This window comes from Chanodichthys erythropterus, chromosome 3 (assembly GCF_024489055.1).
Source record: "Chanodichthys erythropterus isolate Z2021 chromosome 3, ASM2448905v1, whole genome shotgun sequence".
Lineage (NCBI taxonomy): Eukaryota > Metazoa > Chordata > Actinopteri > Cypriniformes > Xenocyprididae > Chanodichthys > Chanodichthys erythropterus.
Window position 1 is genome coordinate 38,729,526 of NC_090223.1, and position 9,267 is coordinate 38,738,792.

The following is a 9,267-nucleotide window of genomic DNA, read 5'->3' on the forward strand; positions in this document are numbered from 1 at the left end:
GAGAGAGAGTGATGAGAGAGAAACACAGGGGAAGGGGGTAAGTATAAAAATATAAATGTCTGTCTGGAGTGTGAAAATGTTTGAAGATGGGAGGAAATACAGACGGAACAGGCACCCAAAAGAGAGTGAGAAAAAAGGGTGCGCAAGAGAGTAGGGTGGGGATGAAGGGGGAGGGAAGGAAACGAAGAGTGAGGGAGGGAGGGAGAGAGAGAAGCAGAGGGAGAGGGAGAGGGAGAGGGGGAGGATAAGGAAGCAGAGCATTCACAATTTTCATTCAAACTGACACAGCCTGTGTATCCCGGTTTGCACTCCCCACTCCCTCTCTCTACACCACACACACATACACACAGAGAAAGAGAGAGAGAGAGAGAAACACCAGACCGTCTGCAGTTAAGTTAACAGCGGCTAGAGGACAGCTTCAAGAAGAGTGAGAGACCGGGACGAGAAAACCCGAGGAGACCGGCGGAAGTGGTGAGAATGGAAAGAGGAGGTATGGAATTCACAAAGAGATGTCAGGGTGGAAGGTGAGTAGGGAGAGGACGAAGAGTTTTAAAATAGAAGAGAGAAAAAGGGAGGTGGAGGAATGCAGGGGTGGAACGGCCAAGCTCGACGTATGGAGGGGGGCAGAGATCGACTGGAGCCAGACTGGGTGTATGCATCTGAGAGAGTCACTGTGGTAAGTGTGTTTTTCTTCTCGAACCCCTGCCACCTCCCTAAATGAAGAGCCTGTGATCTACTGTGACTGTTTGAGCGCATACGAGAAGACTTTTCCATTAGGATGCATTGTCATGCTATTAGAATGTGATACAAATTTGATTTGACAAATGTGACAAGTGTTGCTTATGCGGTCAGACATCACTGCAGGACATTTTAATGTGATGTTATCCACCAAGGCATGCATGAGTGTTGTGTTTGCATGTGTTTGTATGCTAGTTAAAGCTTTGGGACATGTTCTGGGCTTGTATTTTTAACATTTTTCTTTTTTTTAAGAAACATAAATGTCTTTTATTTCAACTAACTTTGACTAATTGTTGGATGTAAACATTAGTTAGAGAGTGGAATGGTCTCCTAATGGTGTGTGTGTGTGTATGTATGTTTGTGTATGCATGTGAGGTGATATCAATCCCTATGGAAGTGAATGGCAATTGGATTAAACTATTGATTTAGTCTGGAGCAGGTAGACATACACCCAGTCGGCCAGACAAGGGGGAAGGGCCATCCACATTACTGCAGACATCTTCATCAATAATCCTCTCGCACCCAAAACTAAACCAACAGCAGTGACTAGCACAATAATGGCACGTGAATTGTTTGGATGTGCTATAAATGATGTTTATGAAAGTTCGGGAGGAGTACATTCAAATGATACCCAATCAGCACGAAAGGCGGCCTATATATACATAGCCGACTCACCTATGTTCCTTTGCAGTTTTCTGCATCCCTTGCCAAAACTCCATTTGCTCTGTCCGATTATTTGTAAGTGCAAACTCGTGAAATTACCAGCTTTTGCACAGATACAGACTACCATGTGAATTTATTTCACATGCATGTTACAATGTGCTACTTCTGAACTTTTTCCTTCAAAAGAAATGTGAGGACTGTCTTTGTGCTATGACTTATTTGTATTGCTTTTATGTCTGTCAACTTGATGTAATTTTTACTACTTTTAAATTGTTGATTCTTTTAAAAATTGTTTAATGCATTTGTCAGATATGCTAAAGTTTCCTAATTACGTGTTTTACACCCTAAAATCCTGTTTTAAAAGTTTCCCAGCGAACTTGTCTGGTCCACAAAACTGGCTGTGATCCCTATGAACTCATTCACCACAGGGTCATGAGTTCAAGTCCCAAGTGGGGGAGGGGGGCTGCCATGGTAGCCTTATATTTTCTTCCAGACCCTTCCCCCTTTCTTTTCCGCATCTCACACAGCCGTCCTATCGACGGCTGGACAAACACAAACATCAGGCCTGTTACTTTTGCCTGCTCATATAGTCAAAAGATCGCCTCGTAGGCCAACAGCTGGTCCCATTTTGTGAAAATATGGGCTTTGAGAGCAGTTTCTTTGCAGTTTTTGATGGCAAATAGTTGTCATGTAATGCATCACTAGTTTCAAAAGTCCTGTAAAACTTGCTTTCATGTTTGAGATTGCATACACACCGCGCCGTCTGTTTGCACGTGCATACGTGAGCGCGTTCCAAACACATCGAGCCAACAAACGGACGAGGCGCATTTCAGACAGCCCCTCTTTCATAGGAAATGAGACCCTTTGACCTTTGCCATTCAGTCTGTCTGGAAATGCCGAGCCTGGAATCGATCAACACCCCCTTGCCCAGACATGCACTCACCACCTCCACTCTTCTGCCCGCTCTCTCGATTCCTCCTTCCCCCTTCCATTTTTCTTTCTCTCTCCAATCAGCAACCCCCTGTTCCCGCTCACTCTCAGCTCCTGGTCCCTTCCCCCCACGATCAGATAATAGACCCCACAGAGCTCATGCTATACTTCATGCAGAGCTCAGCGCCCACTTCCCTGTGCATATGACCAGATCTCCACAGCCCCCAGTGCTCACACAAAACTTCCCCTCAGCGACTGTGAGTGCACAGTCCCATATGGCTCAAAAATCTATTTGTCCTGGCCAAAATATATGCTAAATACATGCTTAAGGACATGTATTTTTCAAATCAACAAAATTTACTGCAATATGTAATGCAATATTGCAATGTATTTTAGGGGGGAAGAAAACACATTCAGTCTTAAAATGCTGCACTTTGGGTAAATGCAAAATGTGTGTCCATTTATATATATATTTATATATATATACAACTTATTTACTGTAGGCATGGGTCATAGATTCGTTAATGTGGTTAACATAATTGAAACTAGTTGTAAGCAATATTATGTGAGGTACATAACTGTGTTCATGTCAATTTTTTAATGTGCATGTCTAAAATCACACAATTCCAGCAGTACCCAAAGTATGTGTCAGTCCCAGGCGAGTCTCAGTGAACATTCAACGCTGTCGGTGAGTTTGCAAGTCAAAGAAACCATCGAGTGTTGAGTGTACCCTGCCTCTCGAACACACTCCGACCACATAGACCTTCTGAGTGCCAGCAACTACATGTGCGAGTCCATTTTGTTGCTGAGCTGGCCAAGATGGCTGCTGTAGTGTCTCTAAAGCTGTCCCAGCTGATCAGTGAAGCGAGAGACTGTATTCTGCATCTACTGTCACGGCTCTGAGTCCTGATTCACATTCATTGCTGTCGGTGGGTTTTTATCTCTCTGACTCGCCGGACAATGAATGAGAACTATGGCCCTTCCTGCGCTAATGTACACCAAAGCTGTGGGTTGAGAAAATAAGGACTGTTAATCTTTTTCACTATTAGACATGTCACTCAACCCATGTACATCAAAGAAGGTCAATAAACTGGGAGTGAAATGAGAATTGGGAATCTGTTGTTGTCTTTTACTGCATGTTGTGTGAGTGTGAGTTAAAGGGAAAGTTCAAGCAAATATGAAAATTCTGTCTTCATGTCATTCCAAACCTTTATGGAACACAAAAGAAGCTATTATTCCATAGTATTCAAAAATAGTTTCTCTAAATTCCAGAGAAGAATGTCATACAGGTTTGGAATGACATGAGGGTGAAACATGCGGCAAAATTATTATTTTTTTAGTGAACTATCCCTTTGAATACTACAGACTATGTTTTCTTTTTAAGTATATTCATGGTGCCAGTGGTTTGAAAGCCACAGTGTCTAAGGAAAACCCTAGAGCCAGCAAACCGGCTCACTGACCAATGTGACCCGCACAGACAAAGACAGAGTCAACATTACTCACAGCACAGTGCTCTTCCTCGGGCACAGTGTGCATGTAGCTAAAAATGGTTTGGCGAATCTAAGAGGTGGATCACCAGGGAAACTGTCATGACTCTACAGAAGGTGTGTACTGAACTCCTCACAAGACAAAGCTTTGAATTTTGAGACTAAATAAAGGAGCTCTTCAGGAAATGTGTGCTATTATTAGGTTCCTTGCACACTTAGAGAGAACAGGATTTAATGAATGAACCCATATGTTTTGGGGTTCTGTGACAGAGCTGTTCCCACACTGTGAACAAGAGCTTCACTTTACCTCCCACTGGCAGCAAGTCATTAGAGAACTACAGCTATGAGCAAGAGTGAATCACAATCTTCAGTCGATTACTATCACAATGGTCCTATTCCTAAACAATAATACATTTATGCCACATGCTGTGTTACATCAGAACATAACAATATATTGTTGTGAGTCTTTGACCCAGTTCATTGTGCTGGCGGTTCAAAGGGGTCGGCAGCCAATTAGACTGTGACTTCAGTAATTGGGTTTGACCAGATTGGTCCAAAGGCAGGGAAAGGGAGCCTGATTGGAGAAGTCAGCTGTCTGATCTGATTGAAGACTTCACTGTAATCAGCAGCAGCACAAGACTCTGTGCTGGCCACACTCTCCACTACCCTCAAAAGACTGATCACTACCAGACAGAAAAATATGAAACTTACAATACTTAGTATATCTGCATCTATGTATTCCCTCCCTCTCTGAGAAATTCATTCATTTGTTACATTGACTCCTGCAACAGCTTTAACACAGAAGCTCAGAATGCATCACTCAGACGTCACTCCAAGGTTATATATATATATATATATATATATAGAGAGAGAGAGAGAGAGAGAGAGAGAGAGAGAGAGAGAGAGACTGTACATTATATTTTTTGCTTAATTTAAAAAAAATCAGCAGAAGAACATATTTAGGTTCTGTAATTTTTAACAGCTATAATAGATATGCATGATATAGCAATGTTTTGATAAATACCAGCTACCCTTTAATACAAAACCTCATCATCAGTGTTTAGTGGATCCAGGTTAATGTTAACTGTATCCTCATCCCTGATAGAAGGAACAGAATAAGACACAACCATAAATATATAATAAACATACTTTCACATGTTAATATCTCTCCCTGCCACATACAGACATATCAAACTTTATCTTCTTTCTTACCTCTGTGTTGTATACAGTCTCCACTAGTTATTATTATATAATTTCAGTCCTCTCTGGCAGTCTCCCCAGGTCATGCGTTACCTTTGCTTTCACCCACACACCACTCCATTTCCCGGGTCAATGCCGCTATCAACCTGAGAGCATTAGACATTTGAAAGAGAGGTGAAGGGAGGTCAGAGACACTTTGTCTTGTCATCACACACATCCATATCTCAGATAATGCTGAAAAGTACTCCTGTCACTAGATACTTTTCTGGTGTACCACTTATTAGTAGAGGCTAAACACAGTAGGGAGTACATAAAGACTATGAAAGCTTACTGTGATTAAAAAAAAAAAAAAAAAAGTTTAAATTTAGAGGACATTTCGCAAAGTCTGTGAACTTTTCTGAACAAAGATATGATCTTCTACAAAGATGTAAAGTTCTACAGTCCCAAAACAATGAAAGCACAGAGTCTATGGGCTCTGACTTGGTTTCAACCGCTGAGAAGGGCAATGAAGGTACGCGGCTCGAGGAATTTGAGCCTCCTGTGAATTCTAGACGCAAATCCTCTCGGCAGCCCCTTATAGAAACATATGTCAACAAGAGACTGTCTAAAATTGGAGCCATCATTTCAACTTAGCACGCGGTGAGAGTAAAGCCAGAAAACAATAAACATTCATAACATGGTTTCATAGTGACTGAGCACCACATGAAAGCGTAAGAGAGACTGAGAGAGAGGACAAAAAGCGGGTCACTCTTTAAACTGTGCGAACACAAAAACAGTTTTTGAAAAGACGATTGGAAACATTTCAACAGACTGTAAAGCTCTGACACAAAGCTTCTGCAATTCTGAGCAATACACTGAGGCACAATCGCACACAGTTGGATGATAGATTTGTATTCATTATCATGGCAACAGAGTTCTGGCGAAGAGAGAAAGAAATTGAGAGTGCGATCTGGGCAGGCCTGCAGGGCTGTTACTTCTGTCTGCACTGATGATGAACAGTCACTCGGTCATCCCCAGTCTGCACACGCACCAGAGACCTGCATCACAACACGGTGCGGGCATCCATCGCAGGCACGCAGTCATAATTCATCCCACTGGCAGCTTGCAGGGGTCAACGCAACATAAAGTGCCGCACATGAGCGGAACACAAAGGAAACATTTTGTGATGGCTGGAAGATGTGCATTAGAAACAAACTCTCTCTTCACCCATTTGTCTTGCGGTTGAAAGATAAGAACTCTTCACTGCTTTAAAATGCAGATGTATAAAGCAGGTATTTAATCACAGAGATAAGACAGGGACCTTCACATAAATAAACAAATGGCTTTTGTGAAAATCATGATCTTAATAATCAAAAAATCCTCTGAATCATTCTAAAGCAAATGTATTAGTTGTATACAGAGGCACTTTAGGTAGTGAAGTGATGCAGAAGCCACAAAAGAAATGACCAAAAATTCTAATGATTCAGTTTGTATATTAATTTTTTTTTTTTTTTTTTACTGGAGTTTAGTTATATAAAGTTTTATATAAAACTTTTACATTTTACATTCTAAACATTCTAATTTTTACATTACTAAAAAAAAAAAAAAACTCTAAATATAAAAGGTGAAAAAGGCTTTGAGAGCCACGAAACAGTTAGCGCTAAACCCTACATGATCTCTTGAGAAAACATAAGTTCTGTCATGAAACTCTAGATGGCGCAGACTGATGGGCTCTTAAGGGGCCGTTCACACAGAACGCGTCTTTGCATCTAAAACCGCAGCATAGAACGCGAGAGTCTCGAGATGCGCCTTTGAGACGTGATGTAATAATGACAATAACGGAAATAATAGAAATAGGCAAACTGCAGAATTTACAGATACAAGTTTTGACATGGAAAAAAAGAAAATAAGATAATAATGAGCACCTCCTCCGCCATGTTGCTATTATATAAAACAGTTGTCATGCCAACTCGCAAACGCTTGCCCCGTCTCAGAGTTCTTCTGATTGGTCCACTGTTTTGGAACTGACATTGATGAGCGGCGCTGCGTGTAAAAGTTGAAATTCTAACTACTAACTTGACACGGCGTCTTAAAAAAGCAGCGCTCATGTGTGGGGCGCTGCAAAAGACGTGAGACGCGAGCGTAGCGGTCATGCACATCCGTCAAGCGCGTGTTTACATAGAAAAATAATGGGAAAGTTGCGCATTGGAATAGAAAAACGTGTTCTGTGTGAACGGCCCCTAACTCAAACTACTTGCAATCACATCAATCTCCATGGGGCACTGCGAATTTGTTCCTGCTGTATCAGTAGCCAATGAGTTTGCTGCTCAACTTTCAAATACCTCGTCAGGATTTTCTGAAGCATTTGCAACATTGTTCCAGAAACCCTCCACCTTCCCCAGCTCCACCTGTACAGAGCAGCTATGAGAAATTTACAGCAGCAGCATGTCTTACTTGCTCACAGCAGCGGGTTGTGTATGTATTGGCCATAGCAAGTCCGTACTTGCTCTGCAGCAACAGCATCAGCATCAGCATCAGCGTAGCAGATCTATACAGCCAAGACCAAACATATCTATAGTGTGATATCCATTACAATGCCAAACACTCAGAGAGTTGTCATGACAGAACTACGTTTTGGTCATTTGCACGAAAACTGTCAGTGAACTGTCAGTGAAATATTTGATCATAATAAAAATGTAGAAATTTATATAAATTCAGCACCAAGTGCAGTTAGGGACTGAAACTCAATTCGTTCAATAGTGTGTGTACCTTGGTGTCAATTGAATGAAATGTTGGAAATATGTCATGTACAAAAAATTATCATTAAAAAAATCATATTTTTAAAGAAATATTGCAGTATTTTTTATATTGCCTTTGGATAACTGTACAAACTTCAATAATATCAATATCAGAATGGCAAACAATGATTTGGCTCATTAGGTTACATTACTTTAGTCCTTCTTTATCTCAGTTTCAGTTGCGTGTAATATCATTAACCAGCCTTGCAGCGCACCTGCAGGTGTTTACCTGTAGACAATTAGTCTCAAACTGAATGTCTTCACAAAGCTTCTGTCAGGAGCTTCACGGTTTGTGCGTCACCTTTCCCTATCATTACAGGGGAAATTAAAGCCTCTGTGGCATGCATAGTGGGGGAGAGGTGTCCTGCATGCTGAAAAGCAAGTACTTATCTCCTTGAGAGAAAATTATATGTTTGCCGCTTTATCTCTTGTTAGAAAAAGCCTTTATTTTTATATTATTAAAAGCCTAGTATTTAGGGTTTAGATCTCAATACATTTTTATTTCAAGTCTCTATTGTAGTAGGTGCAGTCTGATCATGATAATAATGTGTTAAGATTTTCAGATGTAGATGCTGGAAAGGCTGGAGAAGAATAAGAAAATAAAAGACTTGGGGCTTGAACACAATACTGATTTTATGATAATATTACAAACCTTCAATAAAAAGATTTTTAAAAAAGTTATGGATTTCTCATAAAGTGCATATCGAACCATGCCATTCCAGCTCATTATAATAAATGTTTCCAAGCATTGCAGCCTAATTATGTATTTATGTCCTCAGGCAGGATTCGATAAAAAGAGAGAGAGAGCAAGACTTTATACATTAAACCGATCTAACCGCTATCTCAGCCACCCACATCTAAATATTATGGGGATTCAGAGTTCTCTTATTAGTCTTCATTGTGCTATTACTTTGATTATTTTGTATTATGGGCCTGAGTCCAACTCTGAGAAACATCTCTGCAATTATATATGATTTTATTATGTAGGGGATATTATGGGTCAGTATTGCAAAATAAACCCCACAAAGAACTTCTGCTAAGACAAAGTAGTCCACTACAACGTACAAAACAATCAGCTAAACAACAAGAGGAACAATGCAACAAATGCAACTTAAATGCAAGATAACGGCAGTTGCGTTTGTATAAAACAGTAAATAAATAAAAAATTCAATAAAAATCCATGCCATCCACGGATTTGCCTTGTTGACCACCAAAAAAGCTGATTGGTTTAAAAGTGGCTTCAGTGTGAGCTGTGCTTCATACATTGTTAAACTACTGACAATATATTGACCTTTTTGTCTGTAAAATTTTGCTGAAATTTCACTAAAGTGAAATTTACATAATGTACCTTTTCTTTTTTTCATGTTTGTATTCAGTTTATTAAGGTGCATCGTATTTTCTAACTCAAACAAAATCTCAAATTTTCCATTCGAAATTATGACTTTGTAAATGTAATCTTTCCAACGTGACTT